Here is a 17376-nt window from a genome sequence, read left to right as displayed (position 1 = left end):
TACTAGAGGCCTGGTGCATGAAATTCGTGTATGGGTATGGTCCCTAGGCCTGGCCAGCAATCAGGGCCGATTGGGGCCTTCCTTCGTTCTGCGCCACACCCCCTCGTGGTCAGCACACATCATAGCAAGTGGTCGAACTCCCGAGGGGACAATTTACATATCAGCCTCTTATTACATAGGAGGAGGATACTCACATCTTGATCAATCTCTCCTCCACATTTCCTGACAACTTTGGCACCTGGCTAAGAGTCATATCCTACACATCTTTAATGCTCACATAAGATTATTCATCCAAATACCTAGAAAAAAGCTCCCTGAACACTTCATCCTACAACCTCCCCTCTTCCTCCATTTTAAAACCTTATTCCCAAACCTGTTGGACCTCACCACAATCCAAAAGGGATCCACACTTGAAATCATAACTATTAACTTCCCAACTCTCTGGCTTAACCTCTTTCTCTCTTTACTTGCTCAGTCATCTCCAAACTTTACCTCTGTCCTTCTCCTTTTCCAGCTTAGACCTCCTAGTATGAGACTCAATTTCTCAAGCTCTTTCCTTTCCCTGATTGGTTATTTGGACTATGAACCCTCTACAATCACCTGCTCTACCTCCTTCTTGAGGGAAACCATCACTGCCAATCTCACCACTCTACAATCAATGCCTCCCCCTTTATTTATTAAAAGAAAGAGCCTCTCTGTATGCCAGGCACAATGTTAGATACGGAGGTATATGCCTTTCAGGAATCATCTCTGTACCCTGGATTTGGCAGAGCCTTCAGTTGCTCAGAGTGAAAAGGCAGCTTCCACAGACAGGCTAAAAACACTACACTTCTCCACTCTTGTGAATAGGCTATCACTAGATTTTACTGTTGCTTCATCAATATGTTGTCTATGAAGTAAATATGCACCAGCCCCAGTCTCATCCTGTTTGATTTACTCTTCCATGTCCAATTAAAAAGGTGATCTACAAAAAAATATGTTGTCTATGACACCCTGTATTTAACTTCTTAACATATTAGTCCATGTATTCAGTAGTTATCCCAATCTGGTGTCATCTAAAACACACACACACAACTGTTAACAAACAAAAGTCTAGCCCTGACGGGTTTGATTCAGTGGATAGAGCATCGGCCTGCGAACTGAAGGGTCCCAGGTTCGATTCTGATCAAGGGCATGTATGTTGGTTGCAGATACATCCCCAGTAGGGGGTGTTGCAGGAGGCAGCTGATTAATGATTCTCTCTCATCGATGTTTCTAACTCTCTATCCCTCCCCCTTCCTCTCTGTAAAAAAAATCAATAAAATATATTTTTAAAAAATAAAAAAAAGTCTGAAAGAATCATACACACAAATGGTTAAAAAAGTTACCTTGGCCATAACTGGATTGGCTCAGTGGATAGAGCATCGGCCTGCAGACCAAAGGGTTTTGGGTTCGATTCAGGTCAAGGGCACATACCTTGGTTGCAAGCTCCTCCCCGGCCCAGGCACTGATCAATGGGAAAATATCCTTGGGTGAGGATTTTTTTTAAAAAAAAAACAACCCGTTTTTTAAAAATGGTTATCTTGGGATAGAAGAGTATCAGGAAGTTTTACCTTTTCCCCCTCTTTTCACTAATTTGGTTTTTTAAAAAATATATTTTATTGACTTTTTTACAGAGAGGAAGGGAGAGGGGTAGAGAGTTAGAAACATCGATCAGCTGCCTCCTGCACACCCCCTACTGGGGATGTGCCTGAAACCAAGGTACATGCCCTTGACTGGAATTGAAACCAGGACCCCCCAGTCTGCAGGCCAATGCTCTATCCACAGAGCCAAACTGGTCAGGGCGCTAATTTGTTTTTTAATCTATCTGCAATGAAAGTGTATTATTGTTTTTGTAAAAGTCCATTTTTTTATCTAAAAAAAAATCCTTAATTGCCAAATTCAGTAGTTATATCCCAGTCCCTATTATCTCAGAAACCTTCTGCAACATAGCATAGCTCATCACTCGGCTTCATGACACTGTTTTTTAAAATGTTATAATTGATTTTTTAGAGAGAGGAAGTGATAGAAACACTGATGGGCTGCCTCCTGCACGCTACCCTTCCTCCCCAACTGGCGATCAAGCCTGCAACCTGAGCATGTGTCCTGACAGGTTATCTGAACCAGTGACTTCTTGGTACATAGGTTAATGCTTAACCACTGAGCACCACTGGCCTGACACTATTTTCCTGATTCTTTTCTTAGTCTTGGGCTGGTTATTTCTGTCTTTCCTAAGTTCATGTTCCTTAAGCTACTCCTTAATCACTGGTGTTCCCTAGGATTCTGTTCTTGCAGCTTTTCTTTTTTCTTTTTCTTTAAATATATTTTTGTTGATTTCAGAGAGAAAGAAGAGGGAGAGAGAGAGAAACATCCATGATGAGAGAGAATCATGGGTCCTCTGCCTCCTGCACGCCCCACACTGGGGATTGAGCCCACAACCCGGGCATGTGCCCTTGACCAGAATCGAACCTGGGACCGTTCAGTACACAGGCTGACGCTCTATCCACTGAGCGAAACTGGCTAGGGCTTGCACCTTTTTTTTTTTCATCTCATCTAAGCACTGTCTCCCTACATGATCTCACCTAAACCCATAGCTTTCACTAATACCTTTCTTTACTGTTACCTTGACAATCTCCATCCTCATACCAGTACTCTAGATAGCAGATCGCCTGTCACTTCTGGATCCCCACAGGGATCTCAAAATCATTTCTAAACAGAATCATAATTATATCTTCCCCCAACCAGTTCTTTTGTATTTCCCATCTTATCAAGAGGCATTCTAGGTTCTTCTTTGTCCCCATTTGTCTCTAAGTTACCTTGAAGTCTTATTGATTATACCACATCATATGTTCACTTACTTAACACAGCAAAGTATTCACAAGATAGAATATCAAAATTTTTATTAGTACTTCATTAATCCAAAAGCTATATACTTTCATTCTGGAAAAGTAAAGCACAAGAGAGCTATCTATAATTTGGAAAATAGTATGAAATATTTTAGACCCTTCGAAAAACTACTAACACACTAAAGATTAAAGTAAACTATGGGACTTTTCCCCAAAATTGTTTTTAAAGGTAAAATTTAATGAGCTTAGAATTTTCTAAGTGATATGAGGCATTGCACACAAATGAGTACCAGGAAAAAAAGGTAGTGTCTGAATAATCACACATTCTGGTTATCAACATCACACTGATTATCAATTTCCAAAATAATTAGAATAAAGAAATCAAACTGGATGAAAAGTTTAATATTTCATTATCTTTCTCAGCATCATTATGGATACCAATTACTACTCTGACTCATCAAGATGTATTGGTCACATTTAATGGAGATTTAATAATAGAAGGCTACACATCAGCATTCATATGCTTGAGAGTAGACTGCTTTGTGTTTCATTAATCAATTTCAACAGTGCTTAAAACCATATATTTCACTTCTTGTCAAAGTAACTCTTTATTCAACAGTTCCAGCTAAAGGAAATTTTTAAAAAGAGATACTATGCGGTGGGTGGCTCGGTTGGAGCGTTATCCCATACACCAAAAAGTTGCCCGTTTAATTCCCATCAGGGCACATACCTAGGTTGCAGGGAGTTTATTGTTTTTTTAATTATTTTATTTTTATTGATTTCAGAGAGAAAGGGAGAGGGAGAGAGAATCATTCATCGACTGCCTCCTGCACGCCCCTGCTAGGGACTGAGCCCGCAACCCCTGACCGGAACCGATCCTGGGACCCTTCGCTCCACAGGCCGGTGCTCTAGCCACTGAACCAAACCAGCTAGGGCTAGGTTGCAGGTTTGATCCTACGTCAAAGAAGCAAGAAAAAAAGAGGGGGAGGATTGGTAATCTGCGAGCCAAAATTTGATCCTAAATACGTAAACTCAGTACCCACTCTCCTCTGGGCACCCACAGCCCACCGACCGGGGGTTCCCAGCAGACAGGTTTCCACCCTGTGATCCGACCCTGACCAGGTGGGGAAAATGAATCAAGATGAACACCCTTTCGTCAAAGATTTAGAAGAGAGAAATTAAGCGAAAAAGAGAAAGGCATGCACTGTGTCCAACTGGACCTGGAACTTCTGCCACGTGGCCTGAGTATCATAGAGTTCAGTCCCCCCTCACCGCGCACCCCGCACCCCGCACCCCCGCGCTCTAAGGTCTTCTCCTCTGGGATTGAGTCATGGGTTCTGGAGACCGGACTCACCACAGAGGATGAAAGAGGGCAACGTCGTGGTCACCTAGGCTAGTGAGGGGTGTCTCCCCAGCGACAGGCTCCGCAGAAGCTGGGCTACGCAACAAACGACAGAAGCACAAGATGGCGGACGCAGGCGAAGATGGGGGACGCAGTGACGTCAGCGGACGCACAAGGCGGACGCACAAGATGGCGGAGACAAAGAAAAGGAAAGCAATCTAGGAACACGGTCTTAGAATCAGGTACCTCTTCAAAGAGCCCTATAGATGCCATTACAAAGCAAGATCTCGGGATATCACTTTTGCACCATCATAAAGTTAACATATGTGAAACTATCGTTAAGTTAGGGAATGTACGTGTGTGCAAGTGCGCGCGCGCACGCTCGCAAGTGGGGGGGGGGGCTGGAAGGGGGAGACTGCCCATTTTAAAACTTGCGCTTAGTTTTCTTGCTCAGTTAATAAAATAATGTTTAATACAAAAAAACACGGTCAACTCAGAATAAAGTTGAGAGGATAGGGAATGCTCCCCAACACCTTAATTTTTAAAGTTCCTAGGCCTAGCTCTATTTCTGCATTTGGGTTGTGAAAGAAATCCTTACATTCTTAGAATAAACCCTCCCTTTTTACTACCTTAGGTAGGTTTTCCCTAATACAGTATAAGAACAGAAATAGCTCTACTTTTTTATTTATTTACTTTTATTGATTTGGGAGAGGAAGGGAGAGGGAGAGAGAATCATTGATCGGCTGCCTCCTGCACGCCCCTGCTAGGGACTGAGCCCGCAACCCGTGACCGGAATCGATCCTGGGACCCTTCGCTCCACAGGCCGGTGCTCTAGCCACTGAACCAAACCAGCTAGGGCTAGGTTGCAGGTTTGATCCCCGGTCAGGGTGTGTGCAGGAAGTAACCCATCCATGTTTCTCTCTTTCACCTATGTTTCTATCTCCTTTCCTCTCTCTCTAAAATCAATAATAAAATATAGCCTCAGGTGCGATCTTGAGGGCGGCAGATTATGCTTTCCCAAAAAAAAAAAAAAAATCTAGGTTCCAGATACTTACACTATGATGGAAACAAGAAAGAAGCAAGAAAAAAAGAGGGGGAGGATTGGTAATCTGCGAGCCAAAATTTGATCCTAAATACGTAAACTCAGTACCCACTCTCCTCTGGGCACCCACAGCCCACCGACCGGGGGTTCCCAGCAGACAGGTTTCCACCCTGTGATCCGACCCTGACCAGGTGGGGAAAATGAATCAAGATGAACACCCTTTCGTCAAAGATTTAGAAGAGAGAAATTAAGCGAAAAAGAGAAAGGCATGCACTGTGTCCAACTGGACCTGGAACTTCTGCCACGTGGCCTGAGTATCATAGAGTTCAGTCCCCCCTCACCGCGCACCCCTGCACTCCTCACCGCGCACCCCGCACCCCCGCGCTCTAAGGTCTTCTCCTCTGGGATTGAGTCATGGGTTCTGGAGACCGGACTCACCACAGAGGATGAAAGAGGGCAACGTCGTGGTCACCTAGGCTAGTGAGGGATGTCTCCCCGGCGACAGGCTCCGCAGAAGCTGAGCTACGCACCAGCACCAAACGACAGAAGCACAAGATGGCGGACGCAGGCGAAGATGGGGGACGCAGTGACGTTAGCAGACGCACAAAGCGGACGCACAAGATGGGGGACGCAGGCGAAGATGGGGGACGTAGGTGACGTCAGCGGACGCACAAGATGGCGGAGACAAAGAAAAGGAAAGCAATCTAGGAACACAGTCTTAGAATCAGGTACCTCTTCAAAGAGCTCTATGGATGGCATTAGAAACCAAGATCTCGGGATATCACTTTTGCACCATCATAAAGTTAACATATGTGAAACTATAGTTAAGTTGGGGTGCGTGTGCTCACGCGTGCGTGTGTGGTGAGATTGCCCATTTTAAATATATATATTTTATTGATTTTTTACAGAGAAGAAGGGAGAGGGATAGAGAGCTAGAAACATCGATGAGAGAGATCAATCAGCTGCCTCCTGCACGCCCCCCACCGGGGATGTGCCCGCAACCAAGGTACATGCCCTTGACCGGAATCGAACCTGGGGCCCTTCAGTCCGCAGGCCAACGCTCTATCCACTGAGCCAAACCAGTTCGGCAGATTGCCCATTTTAGAACTTGTACTGTTTTCTTGCTCAGTTAATAAAATAATGTTTAATACCAAAAAAATCAGTCAACTCAGAATAATGTTAAGAGGATAGGGAATGCTCCCCAACATCTTAATTTTTAAAGTTCCTAGGCCTAGCTCTATTTCTGCCTTTGGGTTGTGAAAGAAATCCTTACATTCTTAGAATAAATTCTCCCCTTTTACTAACTTAGGTAGGTTTTCCCCAATACAGTTTTAGAACAGAAATATCTACTTTCTTTTTATTTATTTTTATTGACTTCAGAGAGGAAGGGAGAAGAATAGAGAGAGAGAGAGAAACATCAATGAGAGAGAGTCATTGATTGGCTTCCTCCTCCATGCCCCTATTGGGGGGGATTGAGCCCACAACCCAGGCATGTGCCCTTGGCCGGAGTTGAACCTGGGACCCTTTAGTCCACAGATCCACTGAGCCAAACCCCTAGGGCTAGCTCTACTTTCTTGGTATTATCTTTTCATCTGTAAAATTAGAGCAGTCAACATAATGATATCTAAAATTTTTAATCATAAAATTATCATTTAATCAATTTTACATGATTTTACAACTATATAATGAACTTCTATAGATATGCAAAGTAAATAAACTATAGCTATTTTTCAAGTCATAACAATGCACTTGTCAAGTTTATCTGATCTAAACTGACCTCAAAAACTAATTTTTATGTTTTTTAATTAATTTTAGAGAGAGAGGAAAGGAGGGGGAGAGAGAGAGAGAAACATCAATGTCAGAGAGAAATATAGATTGGTTGCCTCCCCTGTGTATTTGTCTAGGACCGAACCAGCAACCTGAGTATGTGCCCTGACTAGGAATCAAAATGATCCACTTTTTGGTGCAAGGGATGACACTTCACTAAGCCACACCAGCCAGCTGAGACATGTAGTAACTTATTTTCTACATGAAAAAGCTTGGTGCATCTATCAATAAGACCAACAGCTTTAGAGCAGTGGCAGTATTTTACACTTTTATGGGAAGTATATGTTCAAGTAGCAAGTGATAAAATACACAGTGATTAACTGACGAACATGATATAAGTCTCCGAACATAAGTAGTGAGTTAAGAGTACAGGTCTGGAGTCAGCTATGTTTGAATCCTAGTTCTACCTCGTATTACTTCTGTGGCCTTGGAGCAAACTGCTTAGCCTCTCTGTTCCACTGCCCTCATCTGTAAAAAGGCAATACTAATATTAATAGAACCTACCTCATAGGTGACTGTGAGGATTAAATGAGTTAATACATGTAAAGAAAGAACAGTATATGGCCCTTAAGTACTCCATAACATTAGGGCTTATTATTAGACCCCTTAATGGTGCTACTGAAACCAAGATAATAAACCTGATCCCTTAACAGTTTATTTAACTCTGGAGAAACCCTTCTCCCTAGCAACAATACTTATAACCCAAGCTCACCTTCTCAGTAGTCTCTCAGGGATCCAGGTCAACTCTAACTGGACTAATGAAGTACTAAGTCCACAGGTGAAACTTTTCTTCAAGGTCATACAACTAGTTAGAAATAGAGTTAAGACTAGAATCTGATTTGCAAAAACAAACAAACAAACAACAACAACAAAAACCCACACATGCCTGGCTGATGTGGCTCGGTGGTTGAGCATTGACCTATGAACCAGGAGGTTACAGTTCGATTCCCAGCCAGGGCACGTTCCAGGTTGTAGGCTCTGTCTCTCGTGGGAGGCATGTAAGAAGCAGCCAATCGATGATTCTCTCTCATCATTGATGTTTTTATCTCTCTCTCCCTCTCCTTTCCTCTCTGAAATCAATAAAAATATATTTTTTAAAAAAACACAAAATACTGTGGTTAGAAAGAACAAAAGCTTTGAAATCAGAGAGCTTGCTAGTACTTACCACCTGTGTGACCTGGAGAAACTTAGTTAACTTCCTGACCTCAGTTTCCACCATTAGGAATAATAATCATCATCTTAAGTTGAGGTGGTAATTAAATGAATTAAGGTAAGTTAAATGTCTAGCCTCAAGCAAGATACCCACTGGAGGTCAATCAATGCTGGCTTCCCTTGTCCAACTCTTGCCTAATGCTCCTTATCACCCACAAGACCATAGTAACCTGACACCCCTCCAATTTTCCTCTATAGACTCCACACCTCCCTAAAGTTTATCACAATACAAGTCTATGAGAGATTAGGACATGTACTAGTAGTCAAAACACAGCCTCATTTTGCAGTGACATTGTTTTCCATTTTTTCTCATCACACAAGTAAAATTGTCTAGCTTTTCTAGGCTCCTTGGGCTTTTCTGCCCTAAGCAGAGTAGCTACTCTCCTCTATCTGTGTTGTTCAATATGGAAACCAATGTGGCTAGTCCAAATTGAAAAATTGAGAACAGATTTTGAAGACTTATCCCCCCAAAAAAGAATATAAAATATCTCATTATACAAATTTTATACTGGAAACATGTTGACATATTTTGAATATACTTGGTTAAATGAAATATATTAAAATGAAACTCACTTGTTTTTTACTTTTTTAAACTGTGGCTATGAGAAAATTTTAAATTCCATATGTGGCTTCCATTATACTTGGTTGGACAGTACAGATCTATAACATCAATGTTTAAGACATCAAACAATCAAACTTACAAATGAACACATGAAACAACCAACTTGTTCACAATACAAACCTTGGAAGCTATAAAGAAAAGGGAAAAAAGTGAAGCTTAAAATATCACAAGCAAATAAAAAATAAGAACTAGAAAAAGCAAAGTGTAAGAATATAAAAAAGAAAATAAACAAAACCTTATGCATTAGAATTCTCTAAATAAAGTTACAGCAATTTAATAAATAATTATAAAAACTAATTGTAAAATGAAAACAAAACTCAAATAAGAACTTTATCAATCACCCTGGCCAATGTTACCAGGTGGTTAGAGTGTTGGCCCAAGTACCAAAGGGTCCCAGGTTTGATTCCCATTCAAGGGCACATACCTGGGTTGCAGGTTCCATCTGATCCCCAGCCCTGGTTGGGTCGCATGCAGGAGACAACCAATCCATGTCTCTCACCTCTCTCTATCTCTCTCTCTCTCTCTCTCTCTCTCTCTCTCTCTCTCTCCTCTCTCTCTCTCTCTCTCTCTCTCTCTACCCCCCCTCCACTCTCTCTGAAAAGCAATGGGGAAAAACAACTCTATAAATCAATGAGGGCTGAGGGGAGATCCATAAGGGACTTTGAGAAAAGATACTTACCAACATATAAAATGTTTAACGTACAGAAATTCTGTATTCTCACTTTTCTTTCTTTTTTTAAAAATATATTTTATTGATTTTTTACAGAGAGGAAGGGAGAGGGATAGAGAGTTAGAAACATCGATGAAAGAGAAACATCGATCAGCGGCCTCCTGCACACCCCCTACTGGGGATGTGCCCGCAACCAAGGTACATGCCCTTGACCGGAATCGAACCTGGGACCTTTCAGTCCACAGGCCAACGCTCTATCCACTGAGCCAAACCAATCAGGGCTGTATTCTCACTTTTCAAAATATATCATCACATAAGGGAAATCATGGTTTATAAACCTGTATATGTATATATTCTATATTTGTCCTTCAGAATTTGAAATGGTAGGTTTTCCAAAAGGGTTAACCAAATCAAGGTAAACTAAATGACAAGGTATTCTTACACTACTAGGAAAGAAGTACAGAAGAGTTTGTCTTATTTCATAAACTTGGAACTGACGAGAGAAAAAAGAAAGTCTCGCATTTTCTACACTTCAGAACAATTAATATAGTGATTCTCAAAGTGTGGTCCAGGGACAACTGATGTCCTAGTCCCCTAAAAGGACTTTGCAAGGTCAAAACTATTTTCATAATAATTTTTAAAGTTATTTGCCTTTTTCACTTATTCTGTTTTCCAGAGACTATATGTGTAATATCATAACAGATTGAATGCAGAAGTGATAAGAAGCCCATTGTCTTTTATTAAGCCAGACATTAAAGAGATTTGCAAAAATATAAAATAATGCCACTCTTCTCACCAAGTTTTTCACTCTTTTGGAGAATATTTATTTTTCATTAAAAAATGCTATTTAGATAAACGAGTAGGGTTTTTTAAAATGAATTACAAATGAGTTTTTTTTTAATTTTTCAGTTTAAATTTCTATTATGGTAAATATAGATACAACCCACATACACAAAAGCTCTTTGGAACCCCAATAATTTTTAAGAGTATAACGAGGTCCTCAGACCAAAAGCTTTGAGTACAACTGACAGTTACAATGATAAGGGATAAATGACAACACACACACTTACACCAATCTACCTCTGCCCTGGAAGACTATTACTGCTATTTATATCACAGAAATTTCTAACAGTTCAAACTCTCTAGTGACCAGTAAAGAAAAAAGTCTGGTGGGGGTAAAATTCGACAGGAAATTAAAAGGAAAGGAATTAAATGCTTCCTTTTCAGTTAGAAGGCTGCCATTCTGATTGTCTGATTTGAAGGCAAAACTCTACACAATTCAATAGATGTTTCAAAATTAACTAACCTCCATGTTTATGCCATCAACAATAATTTAATGCTTTCACAGTCCTCAACAGCTGCTTGAAAATTCATACAAACCCGAAATTATCCAGTACAAAAGCTAGATTCTCAGAGGTTGATATACTATCTTCGATGAAAAATTTAAATTATTTCATATTACCTTCACCCTCAAACTTAGTCTACCCAAGTTGATGCCTATGCACAAAATGCCATACTTTCATACTAAAAAAAAAATGCAAGAATTACTACAGATAAAATAGAATTTCTGATTCATAAAATTTCTCAAAATTTCTGTAACCTATATAGTACAATTATTAAATGTAACAATCTCAAAGAGGCCAGCTTCTCAATCTAAAAGGACAGAAAAATTTTGAAAATAGACTAACTTCATTAGCTCTGTTAGCAGTCATTCTACCCTCAGATATAATACTCAAATTGAGAAATATGTTTAATATGGGAGGAAAGGCTGTGTAAATTGACTTTAATTTGTTTAATACTAGAAATTCTTCCTTGTCCATCTAAATGTTTTTATAGATCAAGACCAAATTGCAAATGACCGTTTAACTAAGCTTGTAGGGAGGCTCTGGGTCCTTCAGCCTCCAGGTTAGTACCTATTACCCAAATTACTTCACTTTTCAGTTATGCTTAGCGTTTAGTCATCCTATAATACACGAAACCTTGCAAGAATAAAAACCACTCCTGCTTCAATGCTATTTTTTTCATCAGAAGATTTTAATTTAATGCTCCTCTGCTCATTCCTCACTACAAGCAGAAGTAATCCAAGGGTGATGTCATGGAAAACAGCTTCCCCAGCCTTTAGAGACTGGATCCAGTGAGGATTCTAGGAAAAACCTCTATTGGGGACTAAAACCCTGAATCTTCTAACTTACATCCTAACTTGAAATCATTGATACAGTAATGTTAACATTCTAGTTCTCCACAATAATTAAATCTTTCTGAAGGTCTCAATGTTATGATATAGATATCCTGCAAATCTTTAAATGATGCAAAATCATTAACTAAATTCAATGATCTTATTAGAAACAACAAATTTTCTTTTTTTTTTTTTAATATATTTCATTGATTTTTTACAGAGAGGAAGGGAGAGAGACAGAGAGTCAGAAACATCGGTGAGAGAGAAACATCGATCAGCCGCCTCCTGCACATCTCCTACTGGAGATGTGCCCGCAACCCAGGCACATGCCCTTGACTGGAATCGAACCCGGGACCCCTCAGTCAGCAGGCCAACGCTCTATCCACTGAGCCAAACCGGTTTTGGCAGAAACAACAAATTTTCTATGTGTTCTTATTTGCTTTAATAATTTAGCCAGATGAGTTTTAGAGGTCTTATATTAGGAGAATATCTGAGGAAATATCTTGCCTTTTCCAATTTCTTTATTCCAAAGTTAAAATTTCTAATTCTGGCCGAAACCGGTTTGGCTCAGTGGATAGAGCATCGGCCTGCGGACTGAAGGGTCCCAGGTTCGATTCCGGTCAAGGGCATGTACCTGGGTTGCGGGCACATCCCCAGTAGGAGATGTGCGGGAGGCAGCTGATCGATGTTTCTCTTTCATCAATGTTTCTAACTATCTCTCTCCCTTCCTCTCTGTAAAAAATCAATAAGATATAAAAAAAAAATTTCTAATTCTGACAAGGCCTTCCACTTTTGGACCAACAGCAGCACAACATATACCCAAGGCAAAGAAGAACTATGAGAGCCCCTCCAGTGAACGATTCCTAAAAAACCAATAATAACTATCTCCCATTATTTTCCCTTGTCCATCCTGCTCCAGATACACTGGCCTCTTTGCTGTTTCTTGAAAACCAGCCACAAGCCCACCTTAAGGCCTCTGCTTTTCCCTCTGCCTGAATCACTCCATCCCGAAATACTGGTATACATGGCTCCCTTCAGGATTTTCCTTCAGTGTCATCTCAGTGAAGCCTTCCCCTAACCCCCTCTTTAAAATTTAAAAAAAAAAAAAAAGCCTCCCAGCCCTGCCCAGTATAGCTCAGTTGGTTGAGTGTCATCCCCTGCACTGAAAGGTTGCCAGTCTGATTCCCGGTCAGGGTACACACCTAGGTTGCAGGATTGATCCCTGGGCAGGGTGCATACAGAAGTTGTTTCAGGAAGCATTTCTCTCTCATGTCATATCGATGATTCTCTCATTCTCTCTCTCTCTCTCTCTCTCAAATCAATAAAAAACATATAAAAAAGAAAATAAGAAAACCTCCTATATGCCCCATCAACCAGAAAATCCCCACATTCTTTTTCTGCTTAATTTTTCCTCTTAGTATATTAAAATTGTATTGTTTCATTGACTGTTGTATCCCCAGAACCTAGAAAGAACAGCACTTGGCACATAATAAATGCTTAAGAAATATTTGTTGCCCTAGCTGGTTTGGCTCAGTGAATAGAGAGTCAGCCTGCGGACTGAAGAGTCCCAGGTACGATTCCGGTTGACGGCACATGCCTGGGTTGCGGGCTTGATCCCCAATAGGGGACATGCAGGAGGCAGCCAATCAGTGGTTCTCTCTCATCATTGATGTTTCTATCTCTCTCTCCTTCTCCCTTCCTCTCTGAAATCAATAAAGATATATTAAAAAAGAAGAAACAACCAATCAAAAAAAAATAAAAGAACTATTTGTTGGAGCCCTAACCCGTTTTGCTCAGTGGATAGAGCGTCAGCCTGAGGACTGAAGGGTCCTGAGTTCAATTCCAATTGGGGGTGTGCAAGAGACAGCCGATCAATGATTCTCATCATTGATGTTTCTATCTCTCTCTCCCTCTCCCTTCCTCTCTGAAATCAATAATATGTATATATCTATGCATATATATACACATATTTATATATATATTTGTTGGATGAATAGATAAATTTAATCCTCACATCCCTCCATATTCTGTAACTACCCCTGATTTAAAGACAAGAAAAACCAAAGCTCAGAGGTTAAGTTGCCCACGGCTATAATTAATTCTTAATAAGTGATAGAGCTGGGTCTGCCTGACATCAGAGCCTTCAAGTTTAACCAACCACCCTACAATGTTTTATCAATGACTATCTTTCATTTATCTTCAATGAAAAAACAACAACAACCTGTCACAAGGTACAGCATTCCAATTCAGAGGAGATATATGCTAATAAATTAATTCAACCCCTCATAAGCTAAAGATACATTCTCCTCACAGGTAATGTTATTCATTCTCAAAACATTCACTGAGAAAGGGCAACCTTGACAACAGGCTAGCTACATAATTTTAGGGGTCCAGGGCAAAATGAATATGCAGGGCCCCTTGTTCAAAGCAGGAAGAAAGTATCATTAAAGATACTAAGACATAAAGCTTTCTCCTTTCTTCTATGGTCTCTCTCCACTTATCATGGTGTGTATTTGCTGTTTAATTCATTCTAAGTAAAGAAAAATTTAAAACTTAAATTATTAGCATGAATTTTACTGTTCACCTTTATATTGTACAAGTTTTACACAGATTATTAAACCAAGTTTGGGGCCCTGAACACCCAATGAAGCCAAGCTAGCCCTGGTTCCAAGATTTTAGCCCCAGATCACACAAATCAAAGCAGAGAGGTCAAACCTTAAAATTTCCACTAAAGCAGTGATTTCCCAAAATTCTACCTTCAGGACAAGCGATAAGTCCAATATATAAAACCTAACATTATAAAGTAGGCTCTTCCTTTGGGAATTTAATCCTGCCTGCCTTTTATTATTCTGCCTTTTCACAAAACACAAAAGCATACTCTGAAAGACAACTGGTATTGGGTTATAAATTGAATAAACATCCAAAACAAAAAAATCATTTGTTAGCTAAAAATAATATACTAAAAAAAATGTTTCTTTCACTTTTTGTGGACCATTTTTAAAGCCAAACCATACCACATTATTGATGTGTCGAGTAAGAATGATCCCATGCTAATCTGTTACACACATATATTATAAATTCTGATAAATAAGTGAAATTTTCAAACCACAAATATTTACTATCCTATTATTTCCCCCAAGTTAATCAGCAATAAAGAGCGCAAATTAACATCCTTTACCACTGAAAAACTGTTTCTAATCACCTAAATGAGAATTCTATAAATATTGTCAAAAAGTTGAGTTTCTATACATTTCTAGATATATTAAGCATTACAGAAATCAAATGCACTTAGAAGCTCTTCAAAAAATATTCAGGCATCCTATTTCCTAGATATGAAAAAAGGCATTAAAATTAGGGTACTCATGTTAAAAGCATTTTCTGAATTACAATTTAATCAGATTAACAAAAGAAAATATCAATTCGGAAAATATAAGACACCAAACAAATATAAGGTATTAAATAAATATTGTGAGTAAGAAAAATAAGCGGCCTAGATAAATGAAAAGCAAAGCACTACAATAACGTTAAATTTGAATTAAAGAATACCGTTATTTAAATAAGCAGTTAGCATTTTGTAGGAAGGCCAAGCAACGTGACTATTATATATCTAGTCGATTTACAGCACTGCTTCGACATTCCATACTTATTGCTTATACTCATAATAAAGAAATAGAGGCAGCAACAGTTAGCCACTATAGCATTAACCACTCTAGCAAAGGTTACTCAAAAAATTGCCTTGCATTTTTATCTCTACACTCTATAGCTACAGATTATTTTCATATATATATGGCCTCATAGTCCCTCACTACCCTGTGATGTGACTAGATTTCATAGATAAGAAACCAAAGCTCGGTAAGCGATTTTCTCAGAGTCACCCAGTCGAACCCAGACCTTCTGATTCCACATTTTATGCCTCGCATTTCATATAGTTCTATTTCAGGCATAAATGGGGTTTTTAAAGGGATAGAACGGGTTAGGGAGAAGATTGTCATGGTACCTGCAGCTGTATGCTGCAAAAAATGGCTGAATTATGCTTCTTCCCTTTTTCCCTCCTCTCTGGGAAAAATTAAAATTCAAACAATTAAGTAAACTCAAAGACAAATTGGGTCCCGGCATCTACCCAACGTTTGACTTCAGTCTGTGCAGAAAGAGCTACCGAATGGGTGCCGAGCGCGGGGCCGAGGCCGAAGCCCGGGCTCCCGCAGGCCGGAGGGCCGGGGGCGGCTACGTACCTCGGGGGTCCGTCCAATCTCTAGTAGACGGCAGTTTGCATCAGGAAGAAGCGGGCCGGCGGCCGGACGGTGGGCAGTCGGGCGCCTGGACGGCACGCGGCAGGCTCCTCGACCGTCTAGAAGGGACCGCTCCCGGGCCGGGCCGGGGCGCTCCGGCGGGGGGCGAGTCTGCGCGCCTGCAGCCCCCTCGGCACCAGTCCTGGGAAAGGAGACAGCACTGAGTCGCCAGTCGAGACAGTCGAGCTGGTCGGGAGGTGGCGCGGCGTCGGGGCCGGCCCGGCCTTACCAATGCCTGAAGCACACGGCACCCCGAGGGGCTCGGCGAAAGGACCGACTGGGGACCGCGGGCAGGGAAAGGGGCTGAGGGACCGCAGGCAGCGGCAGAAGCGCTGGAGGTGACGGCGTCGACGACGGCGTCTCCGGGCTTCTACCCCGAAGCGCGCCGAGTCTCAGGATCACCCACGCCGGGGGTGGAGGCAGGCGGGCGAGGGGCGGGAAAGGGGCGGGGCGAGTGGGGCCACGAGCCAGGGGCCTCTCCTGGCCGCGCGCCCCCTGCGGGCGGCGAGAGCGCCCGGGGCCCGCCCAGGGGGGCGGGGCCCGCCGGCAGAGAGCGCCGGGCGCTGTCGCTGCAACGCGGAAGCCTGCCACGTGGGTAGGGAGGTCGAGGGGTGGGAAGCTGAGAGATGGACAGGAGGCCCTGGAGGCACCCCCAGTCCCCGCCGGTGCCTCAAGGGGGCCCCGCGTACGGGCGGCGGCCCAGAGGGTGTTTACCTTCCCCCTGGTCGAGCGCCAATGCCGCCATCTTTCAGCCAGCACGCGTCACTTCCGGCGCCGCGGGAGCGGGAGCGGGTGTGGGAGCCGGGTGGGGGCAGGGCTGTCCCACGCTCGCGGGGCCCCACGTTCCGGCTGGCCAAGCCGGCGGGCCCCACTGCTGGGGATCCGGCGGCCCCCGCGCTGTGGCCGCGAGCCCTGCCCGACGTGGCTTTCCTCGCCGTCGGGGCTGGCAACACTTGGCTGTGCTCTAGTCGCTGCGCAGCGGTCCCTGCTCGTCTGCAGGAGCAGTGGGCTCAAGGCACTGCAGTGCGCCCACTCTCGACGAGTTGAGAATCAGGAAGCTCGGAAAACGTCTTTGCGTGTTGCATTCACAGTGGGGGTGGGGGAATCGGGAACGACGTGGAGGGAGTTTGACCATACCTGTGTTATGAAAGCGACTCCATCTGCAGCAAGTGACATCATTTTTTAGTAAGGCAACTTGCAGGGGATAATTGCGTCACAGTTCCACTTGGCTTGTAGCACAACAATTACACGTTTCAGAAGTACGTTTCCCAGAGGTGGGGAAATTCATAGAAAACGGCATGTCTGCACCACGCAGAGAAATGCCGGATCTAA

The 17376-nt window shown here is 42.3% G+C and overlaps 1 protein-coding gene across 6 annotated transcripts in view; it reads right to left on the bottom strand.

Annotated features, from left to right (window-relative positions):
* KLHL15 (kelch like family member 15) overlaps positions 1 to 17107 on the bottom strand; it is a 37206-nt gene extending 20099 nt beyond the window's left edge. The window contains exons 1-4 of one of the 6 annotated variants that reach the window (XM_059679466.1): positions 16274 to 16469; positions 15988 to 16186; positions 8861 to 8947; positions 7962 to 8145 (exon numbers count right to left, since the gene is read on the bottom strand). The gene's annotated coding sequence lies outside the window, so the exon portion shown is untranslated. Of the gene's footprint in view, positions 1 to 7787; positions 7900 to 7961; positions 8146 to 8860; positions 8948 to 15987; positions 16187 to 16273; positions 16470 to 16758 lie in introns of those variants that run through there. The other 5 variants (XM_059679468.1, XM_059679467.1, XM_059679469.1 and 2 more) reach the window with 5 other exon arrangements.
* Positions 17108 to 17376: the final 269 nt, after the last annotated feature.

Source organism: Myotis daubentonii, chromosome X (assembly GCF_963259705.1).
Source record: "Myotis daubentonii chromosome X, mMyoDau2.1, whole genome shotgun sequence".
Taxonomy (NCBI): domain Eukaryota; kingdom Metazoa; phylum Chordata; class Mammalia; order Chiroptera; family Vespertilionidae; genus Myotis; species Myotis daubentonii.
Note: the sequence above shows the minus strand (reverse complement) of the source record. Positions and strands in the feature narration are given on the sequence as shown.